General features: G+C 39.6%; 2 pseudogenes; both read left to right on the forward strand.

Moving 5' to 3' along the window:
• Window positions 1-1,668: 1,668 nt before the first annotated feature.
• LOC137036218 (putative nuclease HARBI1) lies at window positions 1,669-2,544 on the forward strand (annotated as a pseudogene).
• Window positions 2,545-9,549: 7,005 nt separating this feature from the next.
• On the forward strand, window positions 9,550-20,619 carry LOC137036219 (putative nuclease HARBI1; annotated as a pseudogene).
• The last annotated feature ends 1,189 nt before the right edge of the window (window positions 20,620-21,808 follow it).

Consider the following 21,808-nt stretch of genomic DNA (forward strand, 5'->3'; position numbering starts at 1 on the left):
ACACTATGGGTTCAAATGTACTATAAGTGGTCTCTAAATACATTTTTTAAATACAGAGATATTTATATTAAAAGCAGATTTTACTTCATATTTCATAGTGTCTCAAAATAGAGTACACTTAATTTACACTCTTAATTTTTATTATATTAAGTACAAAATTAGTGCACAAAAATAGAGCACTTTAAGTACATTATAGAATTTTTTTTTTTTTTTTCACCTGAGTGGCACCCAAACCATATCTAGACAGCAGAATATCATAAAGGGTGTGTGCGCTTTTGACACCCTGTTAGATTAATTGTCAGGTTGACTATCTGCAGCCTCAAATCTATCAGTCATCAGTTGGAAACAGGCGCCTCGGGAGTGTGATCAAGCAGACACTGAGACAGTACCATAGTACCATAACATTCTCAAGTTTAAGGAAGAAGGGTCATACTTATACACAAGATAAAGCAGAATCATTCAGATGTCCAGGCCATCCAATCAGAGTACTCAAATATCAACCCCTACCATATATGGCATATTAAGAAATTTAATAACGAGAGGTCAGATGTGTCCGAGACCTAGTTCTTGTTTTGTCCAGATGTGTCCATGATGTGCAGATAACACAACAGAAAGAAGTTACACAAGGGCAGTCTGACATAAGAATATAGTCAAAAGTGGAGCCTAAGAAACAAGAAAATATGAACACACCCAGTTCAGGAAACACACAGAAAGCACCTCGAGTGTGTTCCATTTGACTGTAAGTGCCCTGCGAAGTGGACTTCACAGCGGATTCTTCCATCTAAAGTGAGATTCCAGTCTGAAGGGAGAGATCTTCCTGAAGGGCACTGCAAACAGCACAGGGAATAAGGGAACATGGATACATCACTTCACAGCACATCTCTCCTGTACTTAATAAGTTTGAATAAAATAAAGGCGGTGAAAATGACTTGAGGCTCTTGCATTATTATTGATTTGTATTAATCCCACACGTGGTGTAACACTTCAATTTACAGTGTCCTTGTTACACATTACATGTAGTTACTATAGTAATTACTATAAATGTATAAATTTAACAATACTTTATATTATATTGGTTTACGCACAGGACAAACATTTCCTCTGCGGGAGAATTTTGCTTGCATTCTTCTGAAGTTTTAGTCTCTGTAATTGTGTCCTCTCCATTTGCTTCTATGCCTTCAATGCCATGCAGAGCCTCTGATTTTTCTCCTCCTATGATATCAAGGACCATATCAGTGAAATCACCGCTCTTATATGGCTTGTTACCTGTTTGGGGGTTCTTGGCTTCAGTTAGGTCTTTCGTTGCCTTGGCCCTAAGGTTCTTCAATCACAACTTGTTTAATGGTCCTCTTTTGACCAGACCCCGTGGCATTGACATGATTGGTTATATCCTCCCAAATGTTGTGTTTTCCTTTTTTGGTCACTTCTCCACCCTTTGCTGAGCTGAAACCTCCTACTATCGAGGCAAAATTTGCCCGAACACCCTCCAGCAGTGCACAGTATTCTGCCACAGTAAAATTAGGCCCTTTTGAGTCCATGGTTCCAACTCTTTGGTGTAGCCAACACTGATCTTAAAAGCCTTGAGCATAATTGCTTTGGCTTGTGCTCAATTAGGCTTACACCAATCAGCTCATTGCTGGTTAATGGGTGACACCATTTAAACACATCATGTATTTGCACCCATTTCTCTTAACCTACAGAGGCATCCACATGGCAGGTATTGTTCATCGTTACCGTAGAAGGTACCGTCAAAGGGTGCATGCTGAGCATCCCAAACCACTCGAGCAATACACATCAGAAGAACTGTATGCACGTTTTTGCTTAGGGAGAGATGACATTAAGTACATTGCAGATCTTGTCAGGCCAACACTCCAACACCAAACCCAAAGGAGTCATGCTCTATCTGTGGAGGAACAGTGCTTGATCGCTCTGCACTTTTACGCATGTGGGACTTTCTAAAAAAAAAAGTAATTGGTGACAATATGGGAGTGAGAAAATCAACCGTGAGTAATGTGGTGAAGGCTATGCAGTAGCACTGGGCAGTTTGATCAATCGATTTGTTTCCTTTCCCAAGGATGACCAGACAGCTCAGACTAAGCGCAAGTTTTTTCAAATGGGGAACATGCCAATAGCACTATTGTTGCTATTGATTGTACTCATGTGCATATCCAAGCACCTTGTGAAAGGGAGTGGTAGTGTGTCAATCAAAAGGGGAGGCACAGCATCAACATTCAACTTGTGGACAATGCCGACCTCAAAATAACCAACTGTGTTGTGAAATGGCCAGGGTCTGTTCATGATGTACATATTCTAAGAGAAAGTGCACTATACAGAGAGCTTCAATCCCACCGACCAAATGGAATAGTATTGGGAGACAGTGCATATCCACTCCTACCATGGCTAATGACCCCTTTTTTAGTTGCAAACACACCTGAGCAGGAACGCTTCAACTCCTCACATTGCAAAACAAGATGCGCCATTGAACGCTTAAATGGAGTCCTGAACAGACGGTTTGCATGTCTTAACTACATGATGTTTTACTAACAAAATTCAGGAGGAGCAACGTTCAAATAATCTGACTATTCATTACGTCATTTCAACCAGCTGTTAGCAATCAGTAATCAACATATCTACCCAATCAGAATGAGTGAAAGCATATATATGTAGACACAGTCGACTCACCAATATTCCTCGACCGTTTTACAGCATCTGACCCGCCCTAAGTTCCCAACATGTCTGAAATTAATCTCTTTGCGTCCGATGAAAGATCTTTTGTCCTCAAGGAGGCCGAGGCCTACTCTCGCCACTGCAGTCGAAACATCCGCGATCTCCTTTCGTGTATTTTTTTCTAGTCCTGTCCCTTCTATCATTCCTGCCATAAAGAAATGGACAACAAGGCGGTCTAGCACTAAGTTTGAGTCTTGGGCAATACCGCCTATTCCCGCGAAGGAACGGGCCTTCCTCCAGCATCAGGCCGCCGCAGCAGGCCTTCAGCAAAACAGAGCCGCGCCGCAGCGCAGATTCAGTCCCAGCCAACTCGCACTTTCCACCCCATCGGCTCAACTCCGCAAAGCACAGTTAAAATTCTTCTCGTTTTCTGTCCCTGAATTAATTTCCATAGTTGTGCCATCTGTATCAATGTTGATTGGGGGAATTAACGTTTTAAACTGTTTCTGTAAAAGTTTTCCGTTCTAAATTACAGTATTTCACAATTGCTAAAACACTAAAATCCATTTTCAAAACCAAAGTTGCAAGTGTACAAACCACTTTATTGATTGAATCACACAGTTTGCAGAACTTTAAACACTTATCATGTGGTTAGACACAACAAGCAAATCGGAATCACTCTTTGTGCAAAACTGTAAACACATTGTCATTCACAAAGCACATGTAGCATTGTGGTGCACTTAACTCAGAATGGCACAACACAGCCTCCAAAAGTGAAACACGAGCAACACACTGTTGTCATCGGTAACACACAAGCACTCAAAATTGAACACACCTGTTTCAAATCAGTAATGTGTTGCACCTAATCAGTAATCAGGATATAAAACCATGTCAAATCCAAATGGCATGTGTGATTTTCACAATGGAGGGCAGGAGAGAAGGAGCAAGTGGAAGAGGAAGAGGAAGAGGAAGAGGAAGAGAAAGAGAAAGAGAAAGAGAAAGAGAAAGAGAAAGAGAAAGAGAAAGAGGAAGAGACAGAGGAGGAGGAGGAGGAGGAAGAGACAGAGGAGGAGGAGGAGGAAGAGACAGAGGAGGAGGAGGAGGAAGAGACAGAGGAGGAGGAGGAGGAAGAGACAGAGGAGGAGGAGGAGGAAGAGACAGAGGAGAAGGAGGAGGAGGAGGAAGAGGAAGAGACCGAGGAGGAGGAGGAGGAGGAGGAAGAGGAAGAGGAAGAGACGGAGGAGGAGGAGGAAGAACAAGAGCCATCATTTCCAATGAAATTAGAGCAACAATCATACACCATGTTCTGGTTCATGGAATGAGTATGAGGGAAGCAGGACTGCGTGTTCAACAAAATATAAGCAGGTTCTCTGTGGCCTCCATTGTCAGGACATTCAAAGAGTGGTCCCTCAAACTTACAGTACAGTATGTACAGTTGTGGAATGTCTCAGTAAATTACTGTAACATATCTCTACAAATTGGTCCTTTTCTTGCAGTGATATACTTATATAATAGTATTTTATTTATTGTACATATTTGGTGACATTTCAATGCATTAGGCCTGTCTGTACAATTCTAACAAGAGGTTTTATTTGATAGAACTGAAAGACTTCCACATGCCGGTGGAAGGAGAGGTATCACAGCAATTGGAAAAAACTGTAATTTGTGACTACATTTTATGTGTGCAAGTACTTGATAATACAGTTTTTTCCAATTGCTAACACACTAAAATGACATGCACAGCACAATTATTTAAACTGACACACAGAGAGCAAAACTTCTTCTCAAGTCTCCAAAAGTCTAAACACCTTTTCTGTTTTACACACATTTTGCATTTCAAAATAGCACTTTTTAAATTCACTAAATACAGTTCTCTGCATAAGACACAACAATCTGACATAAAGTCACATGTTTGCCATTTCAAAACACTGCCATTCAAAATGACACTACATGAGCTAATTGGCCAATTACATGTGCCACCTGGCCAAACACCTCAGTGGTTAATTGTTAACACTTCAATCAGGATGTAAGCACTATGAAAAGACCACAGGTGAGAACCTTTTTTTTTTTTACAACAACAATGGAAGACATTGCAGAGAGAGGAAGAGGAAGAGGAAGAGGGAGGTTGAGAATAAGAGGGGGAGGAAGAGTGAGAGGTAGGGGTAGAGCAGGTAGAGGAGTTCATGGCCAAAGAAGACAAACACTTTCAAATGAAATCAGAGCAACCTTAGTAGATCATGTCATCAACCATGGGTTGACAATGCGTGAGGCTGGACAGAGAGTGCAGCCAAACTTGAGCCGTTTTACTGTCGCCTCTGTCATCCGGACCTTTAGACTGGAGAACAGGTATGTAACCAAAATTTCATGTAGTACACATGTAGTATACCCCATGTCATAGTGTATCAGTTGGGTGACACCTGTTTACTTAGTGTATGACATCAGCCATTCATGAACTGTACAAGTTTCCTGTACAATGTACTCTACTGTGGGGGAAAATATTTAGGCTGCATTGTCCAAGCCCTATATATATTTTTATTTTATTTTTTCTAAAGGACTGAGAGACGACACCATGGTGGAGGAAGGGGCCAAATGTTCACCGGGGTACAGGAAGCTGCCATTGTAAACTTGGTTTTGGAAAATAATGAAATCAGATTACGAGAAATTCAAAGCCACATCATCCAAGACAACACCTTATTCAACAACATTCAACGAGTTAGTCTGTCCACATTGGCTCGCATTCTCAAGCGAAACCAAATCAGAATGAAACAACTTTATAAGGTGCCGTTTGAGAGAAACTCTCAAAGAAACAAAGAGTTCAGACGAGCATATGTGGATGTAAGTACTATATTGACTGCAGTACACTACACACAACATTGTTTCCCAGTGTACTGGATAACACCATATTGAGTGATTTTTGTTCTTTGTTTTCAGGGAGTACTGGAAATGGATGCTCATGCAATCCCACATGAGTTCATCTTTATAGATGAGGCTGGGTAAGACCAGAAGAAGAGGGAGAAACCTCATTGGCCACAGAGCCATTATAGATGTTCCTGGCCAACGTGGTGGGAACATCACAATGTGCGCTGCCATCTCCAATATGCATGGTGTCCTCCACCGTCATGCCAAACTTGGACCATACAACACAGCCCATATTCTCACATTTCTGGACAGACTTCACAACATTCTCATACCACCAGAGCGTATGAATGATGCAGACCATCAAAGAAACCGGTACGTTGTAGTATGGGACAACGTGAGCTTTCATCGTGCAGCCCCAGTCCAAAACTGGTTTGCTGACCACCCAACATTTCTCATGCAATACCTCCCACCATACTCACCATTTCTGAACCCCATAGAAGAATTCTTTTCGGCATGGCGGTGGAAGGTGTACGACCGGCAGCTCCTTTGTGCGCATGCCTCTTGTGCAGGCCATGGAAGAGGCATGTGATGAGATTGATGTGGGTGCAATTCAGGGATGGATAAGGCACTCAAGGCGCTTCTTCCCTCGATGTCTGGCAAGGGAAGATATTGCCTGTGATGTTGACGAGGCGTTGTGGCCAGACCCGGCTGTGCGGCAAGATGCTGCCTAATTATTTTTCTTGCCTCTTTTTTTACTGTAATATATTTTTTTTCAGAAATTTTCTTTTTCAGTTTACTTTTTTTGTAAGAATATTTTTGTTCAGTCCCATGTAAATATATCTGCTGTGCTTATGTTGTACTGACTTGTTTACTGTAGTGAAGGAAAAAAAATAAAAATGTTGCAACAGCATGTGTGTGTATCTGCAAATATTTCTGTGCATGTGAACAATCTGATACATATTTTAGTATTCTGGCAAAGCATACTAAAGATGGGGGTGCTTTTCATTATGCCCAACAGTGTGTAGGTGGTTAGGCAAAAATCTGGTAATATGAATGAAGTGTGTGCCATTTCATGCAAAAGTTTGATTTTGATAATGCTCTGTGTAGTTTCGGTTGCAGTGCTTCATTTTGCAGGATATATGAGGTATTTTGCAGTTTGGGTGTGTGGTTTTGTGAATTGTGTTAAGTGTTTTGATAAAACCAGACTAGTTTGAAAAATTGTGTGTTAGCAATTGGAAAAAACTGTAAAAATAATTTTTCCCTGCTCTGCCCTGAGTGCAGTGTTTTGCATTTATCTCTGTAGTGTGTAATGACTGCTGTGTAGTGTTTATGCATTAGCTGGATGTGTGTGTTATTTGAAAACTGTATTTGGTTTTGGGTAAAGATAACCTAGTTCTGAAGCAATTGTTTGATATAGAAAGACAAGTCAAAGATTTTTGACAGTGTAGCTTAAGTTTAGTGATTTGTGTTTAAGGTTTTGAGAAAACGAGAGAAACATTCAAAAAAAGTGTTTTAGCAATTCAGAAATACTGTAACATGCCGCTTGTGGTTTAAACGCAAACAGCTGTCATATGCGCGTATGTGATGGTCAGATTGCACGCACGGTCACATATAGAGTCATTGAAACTTGGAACTTATTGTCATTGCTGTTCTGCGATTTATCAACAAAATCGCTTAGAAACTTAAAGTCATAATATGTATTTCTGTTTTGAAGTAACTTCAACCACAGTTCACTATTGGTAAAGACACACATAGACTGGTAGGACAATCATTTTGATGTATTTAAATAAATCTTACCGTTCCCTTTTCATCTGCATCTGTTTTCTAACGAGCAGAAATCTGTAAGTAACAACAAACCATAGACGGATAACCAATGAATAAACTATTATGTCGCAGTTTGGAAAAGTATGGAATTTGAGTAATTTCCAGGTCTGGATGGAAAATATACTAAATATAAATAAACAATATTAAACAAGCATTATGTTCATGGTAAAATTTTAGGCCTGCCGCTGCTCTGAGTGAGTGACAGGAGGCGTGTCTGTGTTCAGCTGCGGTGTGCGTGAACTCGCTGTCGGAGAGAAGAGAGAGAAAGTGCTGCCGGTGTATGGATGCCTATGATGAATACTCTAGAAAAGCAATATTGAACTGTTTAACATATTTTAATTTGCATACTGTATGGCAGGGGCGGAGCCAGACAGTGTAAACATCCGGGGCTTATCCCAAATCAATATTTGTCCAAAGACATTTTAATTTTCTGTTAACAGCTTTACTGACATGAAAGGAGCTTTTGTTGTAGAATTGTTGTTCAGAAAATGTGCATTATTTGCCACTGTAATTTGTAAAAGTTTGTTGGGTGTACCTCCTCTAAGGGGGTCTGGGGGCATGTCCCCCCCCACCCCCGTAAAAAAATGTTTGTACATTTTAAAGTTTAATTCATCAATCTGGTGCACTTTGAGAGCTCAAAACTTAAGAGTTTAAGCCCATACAGTATGCAAATTGAACAAAGAAACAGCATTGACTTGAGTTGGCGACAAACGCTCGCGGATCTGGACTACCAAAACTACAGGAACTGCAAATCAGCAGAGAAGCGAGCAGTAGCAGCAGTGAAATCAGCTCAATACGACCAACTGTATGTTGAGCTAGACACCCCCGAAGGTGCCAACAAGATCTACCGACTGGCAGATGCGCGCCATCGCTCGACCCAGGATATTGGTCAGGTCAAATGCATCAAGGATGGGAACCATACAGTTCTCAGAGACCCGCCCGCCAACCTTCAACACTGGAGCGACTATTTCTCTGGAATCTGCAACCAGGAATTTCCCCACCCACCGATTATTAGCGCTGAACCCATGCCTGGCCCCGTTCTGCTCATTGCCATCACCGAAGTGGAACACGCCATCAAGAGAATGAAGAATGGAAAAGCGACCGGACCAGACGATATTCCCGCAGAAGCCTGGAAGATTCGGGAGGAGCAACGTTCAAATAATCTGACTATTCATTACGTCATTTCAGCCAGCTGTTAACAATCAGTAATCAACATATCTACCCAATCAGAATGAGTGAAAGCATATATATGTAGAAATATTCGACTCACCCATATTCCTCGACTGTTTTACAGCATCTGACCCGCCTTAAGTTCCCAACATGTCTGAAATTAATCTCTTTGCGTCCGATGAAAGATCTTTTGTCCTCAAGGAATCTTTGCCACAATCCTCTGGCCTTACCAGGAGCTTACCCAATTTGTAAGGGCAAAGGCGATGTGGCAGAAATGTTCAAACTACCGGCCTATTCGACTCCTGTGCCATATGATGAAGATCTTCGAACGAGTCCTGGACACGAGGATTAGGAATATCATCACCCTCTCGCCCAACCAATGTGGTTTCGTCAAAGGATGCGGCACGATAGACGCCATATTCAGGGCAAGGCTCCTACTGGAAAGGCACAGGGAATAGAATAAAACGGTCCACGTGTGATTTCTCGATCTGGAAAAGGCATTCGACAGGGTGCCCCACGACCTCATTGGGCACTCACTTCGATCCCATGGAGTCCCTGAAACCTACATGCATTGGGTACAACTCTTGTATAAGAACGTCACAAGTGTAGTCAGGTGCACAGTTGGAACATCACCACCATTCCCCATCAGCGTCGGAGTGCACCAAGGATAGGCCTTATCACCATTCCTGTTCATCCTATGCATGGACACGATCACTGCCGACCTGCATATGCCTTTGCCATGGTCACTCCTCTACGCGGATGACGTCTTCCTCTCGGACGAAGAGAGAGGAGAAGCAGAAAGGCAGACGCGCCTATGGAAGGAACGTCTGGACGAAGGAATGTCTCAACATCAAAAAGACGGAGTACATGGAGTTTTACAGGACAGATACCAGCTCTTTCCATCTCTGCCTTTAGGAGATGTATCTCCATCTGCACTTTTTTCTGCTGCATTTGGGTAAGCAAGATTTGTTCTTTACCCAGTTCAATTTGTACTTCTGCTCTTTCGGTTTCCCATTTCAGAAGCAACTCATGGCTGTCACCATCCTGGTTTGTAGCAGAGGAATGTTTGAGGTTTCTTGTAGGAACGTCTTGGACTATCTTCATTACATCCACTGGGGATCTATCTTCCTCCTCAGTCACTGTAGTTAAGTCCAGGACAAACATTTCCTCTGCATGAGAATTTTGCTTGGCAGGTATTGTTCATTGTTACTGTAGAAGGTACCATCAAAGGGTGCATGCTGAGCATCCCAAACCACTCGAGCAATACACATCAGAAGAACTGTATGCACTTTTTCGCTTTGGGAGAGATAACATTAAGTACATTGCAGATCTTGTCAGACCAACACTCCAACACCAAACCCAAAGGAGTCATGCTTCATCTGTGGAGGAGCAGTGCTTAATCGCTCTGCACTTTTATGCATGTGGGACTTTCTACCAAGTAATTGGTGACAATATGGGAGTGAGAAAATCAACTGTGAGTAATGTGGTGAATGCTATGCAGTAGCACTGGGCAGTCTGATCAATCAATTCGTTTCCTTTCCCAAGGATGACCAGACAGCTCAGACTAAGCACAAGTTTTTTCAAATGGGGAACATGCCAATAGCACTATTGTTGCTATTGATTGTACTCATGTGCATATCCAAGCACCTTGTGAAAGGGAGTGGGAGTATGTCAATCGAAAGGGGAGGCACAGCATCAACATTCAACTTGTGGGCAATGCCGACCTCAAAATAACCAACTGTGTTGTGAAATGGCCAGGGTCTGTTCATGATGCATGTATTCTAAGAGAAAGTGCACTATACAGAGAGCTTCAATCCCACCGACCAAATGGAATAGTATTGGGAGACAGTGCATATCCACTCCTACCATGGCTAATGACCCCTTTTTCAGTTGCAAACACACCTGAGCAGGAACGCTTCAACTCCTCACATTGCAAAACAAGATGTGCCATTGAACGCTTAAATGGAGTCCTGAACAGACGGTTTGCATGTCTTAACTACTTGCGAGTACAACCCAAGGTGGCATGCAACATATTCCTTGCCTGTATTGTTTTGTATAACATCGCCACCAGGCGTCATGTCCCTCTTGATGACAATTTTGATGGACCTGATGTAGAACCAGAACAGCCGTTAATGTTCTTACCTAATGGAGGACACACTGGACTTGCAATTAGAGATGCAATTGTGAGAAATGACTTTTAACTAGGCTACTGAATATATTTGTTGTCATTGCCATTAATATAGGCTGTGGAATTATAGAGCTGTGAGCAACAGTGACATTTATTTGACAGCTGATAGCTTTGAGATTTTTTGTTTGTTTTTGTTGTTTACCATATCTCATTAGATGTGACATGGTTCACATATGCTTCAAATATGAAGAAATGTATATATCATCAGTAAACATTGATTTTGTGATCATTCACTTAAAAAAAACTTCTGATGGGATCAGGATAATCCTGTTTTGTTTTTGTTTTTTGTTTTTTTTTTTGTTTTTTTTATCAAATAGATCCCAAGCCAAGTTCGAAGTTTTGAAAAACCCAAAGGGCAGGTTTGATCCAGATCAAATGTAAGATTGGATTACATACTCTGATCTCAGTTCGGAATCCCTCTTTTGCTTTTGAAAAACCCATTTCCAAGAATTGATCCAATCCTTGATCCGAAATCCCACTGGATTACTTTTGAAAAACCGGGCCCTGGTGTTCAAAATAAAAGCTCAAGGATTTATCTTTTAAAAAGAAATTAGTAAAAAAGCGTTGTCATTTCCATATACTGTTGTGTAAAGTTAGTAACTAATAAAAATTGTCATTTATTTTATAGTCATTTGTTACAATATATGGAAATTACTGTCATGAATAATTATATAATATTAAAACATTATTATATTATTATTTTATTAATAATTGTTTGGCATCCTAAAACAAAATGTAGACTGAGACTTTATATCACAACTATAAAGATGTTTGTCAATGCTGTTTCTTTGTTCAATTTGCATACTGTATGGCAGGGGCGGAGCCAGACAGTGTAAACATCCGGGGCTTAGCCCAAATCAATATTTGTCCAAAGATATTTTAATATTCTGTTAATAGCGTTACTGACATGAAAGGAGCTTTTGTTGTAGTATTGTTGTTCAGAAAATATACAATATTTGGCACTGTAATTTGTAATAGTTTGTTGGGTGTACCTCCTCTAGGGGGGTCCATGGGCATGCCCTTTACACAACAGTATAGGGAAATTACAACACTTTTGTACTAATTTCTTTTTAAAAGATAAATCCTTGAGCTTTTATTTTGATCACCAGCTGATCGCGTCAAAAGTATTCACATTCATTACTCAAGTAGAAGTATAGATACTAGAGTTTAAAAATACTTCTGTAGAAGTTGAAGTATCAACTCAAGCTTTTTACTCAAGTAAAAGTGTAAAAGTACTGGTTTCAAAACTACTTCAAGTATAAAAGTAAAAGTAATGTAGGGGAAAAAATGCCATTAAGGACAAAAGCTTAGGCCGCGCCACAGGGGCCTATTGTGCACTCCACCTCCTGAAAAAAACATTTTTCTAAAGGCCAATGACTATAATGTTATATTAAAATGTTAATGTTGAAAAATTTGGGATGCACTAGGCTACCCGTTTGAGCCGCATATATGCCCATTGAAAATGAACACATTTTAGTACAATGCAAATACATTAAAGCACCATATATGTGTACATACTACTGAGCATTAACATGTGTTTCGTGGAGTGGAAGATATGATGACTAGTTGCCTATAAGTATTGTAATGGTACAACACGTCATACTTCAGTTCAGAGGCATGTCATCTATGACCTTTATTGGAATGTAAAAGTACATCCAAGCTTAACTGCAGGAATCTGTGAGGGCAACGGACAAGAAAAATGCGGGTAGTTTGGTGTACCCAGGGCAGGCTTAACAATCAGGGTTTGACATTAACACCTGTCAACCCGCCAGATGCGGGTAGTTTTCAGCTGTTTCAGTTCACACCGCACCGACAAATGCCAACAAACTCGTCTGCTGGAGTTTGTTGGATAGGTGTGATAACCCTGTTGGCGTTGGTCGGAGTCTGTTTTTACCAGACTGAACATGTTTAATCGGCGTTTGTTTGGTCGTCTGAGCATCCAACAAACGGCAACAAACTCTGACCAGACTGACTATTGAGCAGACAAGAGAAATCAGTCTTCTCAAAAGGTCCTGTGTGTGAGATCTCAAAATGGTAAAATTCTGATTATTTTTCATTAAAAAATCTCTATTTATCTTACCTTAAAATTGATGAGCCATAACCTTATCCTTCACTCTTGTCCAGGCACGTGCACACATAGACAAAAAAGGGGCTTGAGCACCTGCCCTTTTTCTTCCTCGAGAGAAAGTGCCCTTTTTTCTGGGGTGCTTCTTTTTTTTTTTTTTTTTTTAATAAATGAATATATATTCCTGTTTGTGCACAGCTTCCCTGTCAAACAAATATATTTACTGAATAAAACAAAATACTAAATCAGGTCGGCTTTGTCGATTTCAGATGCCCTAGCTCACTCCGCAACACGCCATTCATGCCCGCTCGAGCGCGCGCCCCGCCCCACCTAACCTCATGTTTGCTGCTGGCTGAAAACTTGTGACAACTATTCCCGCGAAAAAGCAACTGCTGTCTGGCGATGAGAAGCGAAAAAGAAAAAAAACCCTAGATGGATGCATTTCTTTCAGGTAGGCTATTTGTTCACAAACCTGAAAGTTCTGGCTATTTAAGGGTTATTTATACATTTAACGCTGCATTAATAGTTTGACCACCATCGACACATTTGCCTGATTTGATACTAATGAAATCTATGTCATATTATAATTTCAGTTATTTTATTGTGCTATGCATTGCGTTTTGAACCATGGTAAAGATATCGGTTGGGCTGTCAATACCAGAAGAGGAGCACGGACGCACATCCATGAACCGCATTATTAGACAGTTTTCTAAGGATGCATGGTTTGTTAAAACTATTTAAAAATCATGATAATACAGCATCAGCTACATAATGTTATTCTTAAATCTACGCTTACACAGGGTAATACATCAATTGCTCTCTCTTTGCATGTTTGATGTCCACATATTCTTGTTGAAGAAATTACAGTGGCTGTAGCATTTCTATCACAAAGAAGTGGCCGAATATTATTATTTTACTAAAAATATATTTTTAATCATGGTAGCCTATTTTATAATATATAATGCATTAAGCATTAACAGTTTTTGTTTAATTTAGAAGAAATCTACAGATGCAAAAAGATGGATGGTAGTACGCTTAATCTAAATGTGTATAGGGTTAGGGTTAAGTTTTCTTTTCATTAGAGTAAAAGACATGGAAGCAAAAATGGACCAAAATCTAAAAATTGTCCACTTCATGAAAGCAATCCAATAACACCGAAATAATTAAAACGATTTACTGATTTGTGCAAAATAAATTATTAGTGAAACTATGTCCTTCTCCTTGGTGCAGTCATTTATTCAAAATATATAGCTACTTGCTAGTTGCTGTTGCCTTCTCTTGTGATAAACCTAGTGAATACTAAAGAAGAACATGGTCTCTGTGTGAACTGATTATTTTGTAGAAATCTGTGGAGTATAAAACAATTCTGTGAGTGTGAAGGAATTAAAATAAATTGGTAAGGAAAGTCAGAGTTGTCTTAATATATTTAAGGGTTCATTATTTTTAAAATAAATAATTATGAGAAGTGCCCTTTTTACCACTTGAGCCCCTGCCCCCCAAAATGTCTGTGCACGTCCCTGCTCTTGTCATCCATGTTTGGTGTGTTGCAGAAATCTAAAAACAATGATGTTGTGTTAAAAAGAAAAAACAATGAACAGCCATGTTATTATTAACTGACATTCGTAAAGATGAAAATAAAAAAAAGAATAAAAATTCTGTTCTCTTTAGTTCAGTCAGAAAATTCTTATAAGTACTTTAAAGTAATAAAATAGTGAATACTCTACAGTTTACTAATTGAAATACTGCTGCAGGTGTTGTATATGGATCACAAGTGCCCAAAACATGCATTTTACTTTCATATTGTGTTTTCCTTTTTTTGAGACGCAATGTAATATTTGTTGTTTGAAACAGACAGAAAATTAGGAAAATTAACAGGCCTGTCCTGCAGTTCTATGTATGTTTTGCCCTCCAGGTCTCTGCTCCAGTCGCCTGACTGAAAGCTATGAGTAAGAAAATAGTCTGTTGAGTAAAGAAATAAAAGAATATCAATATAAAAAAATATAAGAATATAATCAATATAAGAATATTTGTTTTATCTCCACCCTAGCAAATATTTACATGCGTAACATACACTATCATTCATAAGTTTGGATCTGTAAGATTTTTTTTGAATGTTTTTGACATTGACATTTCCCATTCACTTACTTTCCAAGGGTACATTCATTGTTTTTTATCAAAAATACAATATAAACAGTAATATTTCTATTATTATCATTTAAAATCTAGTATTACAATTTGTAATTTATTCCTGTGATTAAAGCTGAATTTTCAGCATTATTATTCCAGTCTTCAGTGTCACATGATCCTTCAGAAATCATTCTAATATGATTTGCTGCTCAAGAAACATTTATGATTATTATCAATGTTGAAAACAGTTGTGTTGCTTATTTACGTGGATTACATATCTTAACTGTCATATTTGATCAATTTAATTTGTCCCTCCTTGGATTAGTGTATTTATTAGACTGTAGTACGGATAGTGTTCTTCAGTGTAGGAAGGAAGGGGACAGGGTCGGCGTTTAACTGCTGACTGAGCTTTATTTCAAAATTCAGAAACGTCCAACAAAAACTGTGCAAGGCACAACATCAAAACAAAATAATCCACAAAGGGCTTCACTCCAGTCACGGCATATATGTAACCCAGGTTACTAAGAGCCTTGTTAATGAAAAACAGAAAAGGGAATAAAAACTATAACACTCAAGAATATGTAAATCAGTAATTTATTTTAATAACATTTGTGAAATAGAAAATAGAAAAATGCATAAATTCAAAAAGAAATAAACTAATTTGAAAAATATTCAAATAAAACAAATTTGAGATTGGTCCATTTAGGAGAGCGAAGAGTTAGCCCCGCCCTATGATCGGAGCTGTGCGAGAGAGAGAACGAGGCGAGAACGTGCGAATGCGAGAGAGAGAAACAGCAGTTACGACAAGGTCCTGAAAAAGAAGAAGAAAACAGAATTAGAACACATAAATCAGCAGTTGTGTTAAGAAAAATAACAGATTTTGAGAGTGAAATGTGAATTGAACATCGTCAGTCACTTATCACGGTTGATGCTGGGGCAAACTACTATAGAAGAGAGAAACTTCCAGAGGTTGGAGTTTTGCCTGTCTGAAAACTTCATAACTATAAACTTTGAATTCTCTTGGTGAGTAGAGTGATTAAATCCTCAATTACAGGGGTTGCTTTGTATAAATGTTCTGTAAATGGTGTTTAACCATCAAATGTGGTTGTATTATGTACTGTAGTACATATATAAGATATATAAAAGCTATTCCTCTGTTAAAAAACGGGAGGAATATCGAGTGAATGTGTTAAATAACTAATGTTCAGATTTAAAAATTTCTTTAAGCAGTTGCAAGTGTTATTTTAATGGGTTTTTGTCGTGTATTCGAGCTATGAAAAATGGCTGATCGTGACGCACATGCGATACGGGCAGATGAGGCCTAAACGCGTCATTTGAAAAAATGCTCTTTGCATGTTTATGCAAATTTCAATGTGTTAATGTTAATGAACATGGAGTTAAATATGTTGAAATGTTGTTTATTCGCAGATTAACTGCTGTAATGATGTATATCTTGAACGGAATGTCTAATTGTATTTTTGGCCTTGTCTTTTGCAAGGTTGGGGTTTTTTTTTTCTTTCCCCTCTCTGTCTTTCTTTTGCCTATCTTCTGCTTTCCATCATCTCTTGAGTCGGGTGCAGCATATTTTCTGGAACCGGACGATCGTCGAAGAAGACTTTGAACTTGAAGTGTCCCTGCATTGCACTAGAAAGAGCCTGCGAGCAGGAACTGGCGAGTCATGCCCATATAACAGGGTTCCTACGCGGTTAGGAAAAGTATGGAAAAGTATGGAATTTGATTTGAGTTTTTTCCAGGTCTGGAAAAGTATGGAAAAAAGAAATCAGAGTTTGGAAAAATATTTGTGTTTCCAGACTGTTGCCTCTATTCAGTTTTCTAATTTATTATACCTGCAAACTAGTCACTTTGTGGCGAAATTAGCAGTTTTGAATCAAAATACATCATTTATGTGAATCGTTTACATCCGAAGAGTTATTTTGAAGGTATGTTGAAAGATACAGTACAACTTACCAAAATCTGTCATGTCACATGCAATCGATTAATCAGCGTTTCAACCGCAGAAAGGCGTCAATAAAACAGCTTGTAAAAATGTCACATTTAGCCTACCTCAGAAAAGCCTTACAATGTCCAATAACTCATCATTTAGCTACAAAAATGAACTTTGAGCGGAGCATTTTGATAAATATATGCTCTATAGGCTATTACATATTCATTGTATTTGTACTTAACATGTGCTTCTATATTGAATACATAAATCTGTTTTATGACAGTCACCATTTAAATGTTTAGGCCTACATAAAGAGTAGAAAAATAATTGTCACTTTTATTATAACGTTATTATAAAAACTTCCTTATGTGTAAGTTAGCCTATATGTAAGTAACTTATGATCAATTTAACCTAATATTATAATGACGTACCAGCTGTGGTTCCCTGTATTGTTTACAGCATTAGTTGAGAGATTTTTTTTCTTTGAGGAAATTTGCCATGTACTGTACCTGATAGGCCCAAATTAATCAATACTGAATCAAAGGTAATCAAATCAAAATCAAATCGCAAGCTTCTGAATCAAAATCGCATTCAATTATGAAATTTGTGCCAAAATGTTTTATTTTTTATTTTTTACTTGAAGCAAATGTTGTTTTTTCCATTTCTGTTCTTTTCAGAGTGCACCAGAATGCTTCCTTTACATGTTAAAATCACAAAAATCTTCTCCTGGGGGAGGATGCCCCCAGACCCCCTACAACTATCTACTTTCTACATGTCACCTTTTTCACCTCTCTTCACTTTGCAAATATGTTTATAGAGTTACGAATTTCTAAAATATTATGGAAACTGCTTGTGCTACTCATACTCGTAGGCTACTCTATAAAAATACTTTGATACATATAATATATGAAACATATAATGTTTCATACATTATATATATATATATATATATGATATATGATAATATATGATACATATAATGTCGAGAACAGAGCAGATGGATAAATCACAGAAGGATCTCTATAAAGGAAATGTATTGAATTAATAGACAAATTAAATATTCACGCCTATGTAGCGAGTGGTATGGCCGGAAAGGGAAACAAACTAAGTCATGACAACTTGTTAAACGGAATATATTAGTACTTGTAGATTTTATCCCCAACAAAAGTTACACAGGTACGTGGTTTCTAAGAAGAGAAGGGCCTAGGACATGAATACTAAATACAAAACTTTATTTCAACAATCAAACACTAATTTAAAAATCACTAAAAGACTGTAGGACCCGGACTACAAACATGAAGCAGTGACATTTCCTCTCTCAAGATCCATTAATCAGTTCATGTGAGTACAGTTGTTCAATATTAATATTATAAAGCGGCGAGAATATTTTTGGTGCGCCAAAAAACATAGAAAAGGAGACCGAGGCTCACCAATGGCAGAAATCGTTTGGAAGGAGGTCTAGAAATTTGAGTATGGAAAAGTATGGAATTTTGAAATGGAAAATGTGTAGGAACCCTGATATAAGGATCGAGCTGCGTGAATCAAGAAAGTGGTAGGATTGTGCACACGCTTTTCCTTCGTTTTTCTGACTGAACTGTGTTGCTCAGAACTCAATTGCGGAAGACGGATCTCGTGTATGCAGCACTGAACTGAGTTAAAGTTTGGTGAAACCCTAATCCACACTGGGACTCTTATTGTGAGCATCAAGGGTTATCTATTGTAATTTTTCTCTTTTTTTTCCTGATTTTCTACTCTCAAATTCCACTGTCAAATTATTTGGTTTTATTTTTATTTTATTTTTGTTGTTGTTGTATTTCTGAAGAACAAGAGGGAAAAAGGTATTTCCAAGTGTCATTTGGAAGAATTGTATTCAAAGTTATTATCTATATTAAATAGGCCAATTGAAACAAATTTGATGAATAGTTTAAATATATATTCTATATTATTCTATATATATATATTCCATATTAGCAGGATAAGAGTCAATTAATTTTATTAGATTGAATCTAAATAGGTCAAAAAAAAAAGATAAAGACAAACAATTAATAAAATAGAAAAATAGACAATTTAAATATATAAGGGTTATAAGAAGAATACATTTACTTATTTTCTTCTTTTCATTTATTTTATTCTCCATTACCCCTTTTTGGTGAATATATCCTTTTTTTGTTTGTTTGTTTGTTTGTTTGTTGGTTTGATGATGTATTGAAACTCTGACTTATTTTTTTTTTTTTTTTTTTTATTATTGCATTATTAACATTCCCTTTAATATACTTTACCTGATTCTGATGCAGCCAGTGTTGTCGTCTTTTCCTCTACCCCTGTTGCTGACACAGTCTCTTGAGCGAGTCTGATCTTCTGGTCGCTGGTCCAAATTTAGAACTGGTGTATTCCTTTTCCGCTCATTTCCGTTATTTATTGTTTGAGAGGGAGGGTCGCACTTGCGCCACGATGCGCGCGTTACATATACAATCCACAAAGGGCTTCACTCCTGGTCACAACATATACAATCCACAATGGGCTTCACTCCAGTTTGTCGTGCACCAGCGGCTCAGTCAGCAGTTCCCCTCTCTCTCCCCGACTCCTGCTTCTCGCTGCGTTTTAACCTGTCACCTGTCCCCTCGCCATATAGACTTATGTTTGTTATTTGTGATTATTGTTATGTTTGTTAAATCAATAAATTAATTTATATTGATTGCACGGTGGTGTGTCATCCCTTTTTTATGTTTTTGCTTGAAACGAGCTGGCCGTAACATAAAATTGGGGGCTCGTCCCAAATTGCTACATGTATAAGTAAGTATATGATGTTTTCAGTGTTCACCTGTGTAAATGAGCAGACTTCAGTTATTTAGAGTGTTCTCAGCTGGGTTGTAAGTAATCCTTCCATCAGGACACTATTTGTTATTTTGCCTTTCTTATTTTTAAAGGTTATTCTGGGCGAGGTTTTGAATCTCTGTCGGGGGTACGCTTCGGGCTTTTGGTTTAAATGTACCAATTGTCCCAGAGTTTAGCGTTTAAATGCCGCCTCGAGCCCGGTACACCTTTGAAGACTAGGTAGGTTCAGTTACTTTCATTTAGCGTGTAGTTAGGAACTGAAGTCTCTCATTTTCATTTAAGGTGACATTGTTTGCTGTTTTCTGCGTCCGTGTTGTTTGTAATGCCTGTCAGTATGAAGATGTTGTGGGGAACGACTTGTGGTAAGTTTGCATTGCATCTATCTTGTAACTGGGCGGGGTTTGCAATTTGAGTGTGTTATGCTACGACGGTCCCTGGCGAAGAGGCTTATGGGATTTGTAGTTTCAATGTTGTAGTTTATAGTGGCATTCTCACATGTGTTTTGTTTGTTAGCCTAACTTACCCTAGCGTACTAAAAATGCCTTCGGTAGTCGAAGATTTCTTCGCATTTCCTTCAGAAATATTACTGGAGAGATGCACAAAGGAAGAATTGTTGCAGATTGCAGAGCGTTTTGGCATGGAGGTGACAAGCAACGACAAGAAGCTTAGAGAAACGCTGATGAACACTGAGAAGCACGCTTTTCGAACAGGGCGTTTTAGAGGTAAGAGCTGAAGTTATTAACCCTGAAGAGTCTTTTAACGTCTCCTCTTTTTGATACTGACAGAAATGTAAAGTTTAGTGAGATGTCTTTGCAAGAAAAGCAGCTATGTGTTGATGTGGAGAAGCTTTGTGCAGAGCGTGACGTTTGTGCTTTGAAAGAGAAAGAGTTGGAGAGAGATGTTGAGGTGAAGAGGTTACAACAACAGTTAGAGATGTGAAAATTGGATTTGCAGTTTGAAAAAGAAAGGGAAGAAAGACAGTTTCAGTTGAGAAAGCTCGAATTAGAAATGACTGTAAAAACTGTTGAAACCCCACTTTCTGTGTCCTCTAATGAATCAGTCTCTGCTGCACCTGCTTTTGATGTTTTTAAACACATGAGAATGGTACCGCCGTTTTCTGAGAGGGAGTTAGAGAAATATTTTTCTCATTTTGAATGTGTCGCAGAGTCGCTGAAATGGCCTAGGGAATTTTGGAAATTATTGTTGCAATGCATGTTAACTGTTACGGTTGCTGGTGCAGAGACGAGGCAGATACGGATTTCCATAGTAACGTAGTACACTTTAATGAACAAAGGCAGGGAACACCAAACATACACGTAAACACAACAGAGAACCGACGAGGAGTGAATGGAGTGAGTGCAATATAAAGGCAGTGAGGATAATCAAGTCCAGGTGCAGGTGATGAGTGATGATGGGGAGATGACGAGGGAAGTGAGTGCAGGTGTGGAGAACAGGAGGAACATGGGATATGGAGTCCAGGGAAACAAGGGATCTGTTACAGTACCTCCCCCTCCCGGTAGGCGCGTCCTCGTGGGCGCCCTGGAGACCTCAAGCCAGAGCAGGGGGAGGAGCAGACTGGAGTGGAGGTCTCCAGGGCGGGTTCAAAAGCCATGGCGGGTCAGGAGCCGAAGGCGGCCATGGCGGGTCAGGGGCCGAGGGCAGCCATGGCGGGTCAGGGGCCGAGGGCAGCCATGGAGGGTCAGGGGCCGAGGGCAGCCTTGGAGGGTCAGGGGCCGAGGGCAGCCTTGGAGGGTCAGGGGCCGAGGGCAGCCTTGGAGGGTCAGGGGCCGAGGGCAGCCTTGGAGGGTCAGGGGCCGAGGGCAGCCTTGGAGGGTCAGGGGCCGAGGGCAGCCATGGAGGGTCAGGGGCCGAGGGCAGCCTTGGAGGGTCAGGGGCCGAGGGCAGCCTTGGAGGGTCAGGGGCCGAGGGCAGCCTTGGAGGGTCAGGGGCCGAAGGCTTCGAGCCGTTGAGCCCTGGCGGCGCTGAAGGACCGGCGGAAGATGGCGGAACCAGCGGCTCCGCCGACCGAAGCGCAGCCGGGGCTCCAGAAGGCCGCAGTTGATCACAGACGACATACAACAAAGTGAACACCAGGGGGAGTGAGGAAGCCAACTGGAACGGAGGGACG

The sequence above is a fragment of the Chanodichthys erythropterus genome, chromosome 14, assembly GCF_024489055.1.
Source record: "Chanodichthys erythropterus isolate Z2021 chromosome 14, ASM2448905v1, whole genome shotgun sequence".
NCBI classification, from domain to species: Eukaryota; Metazoa; Chordata; class Actinopteri; order Cypriniformes; family Xenocyprididae; genus Chanodichthys; species Chanodichthys erythropterus.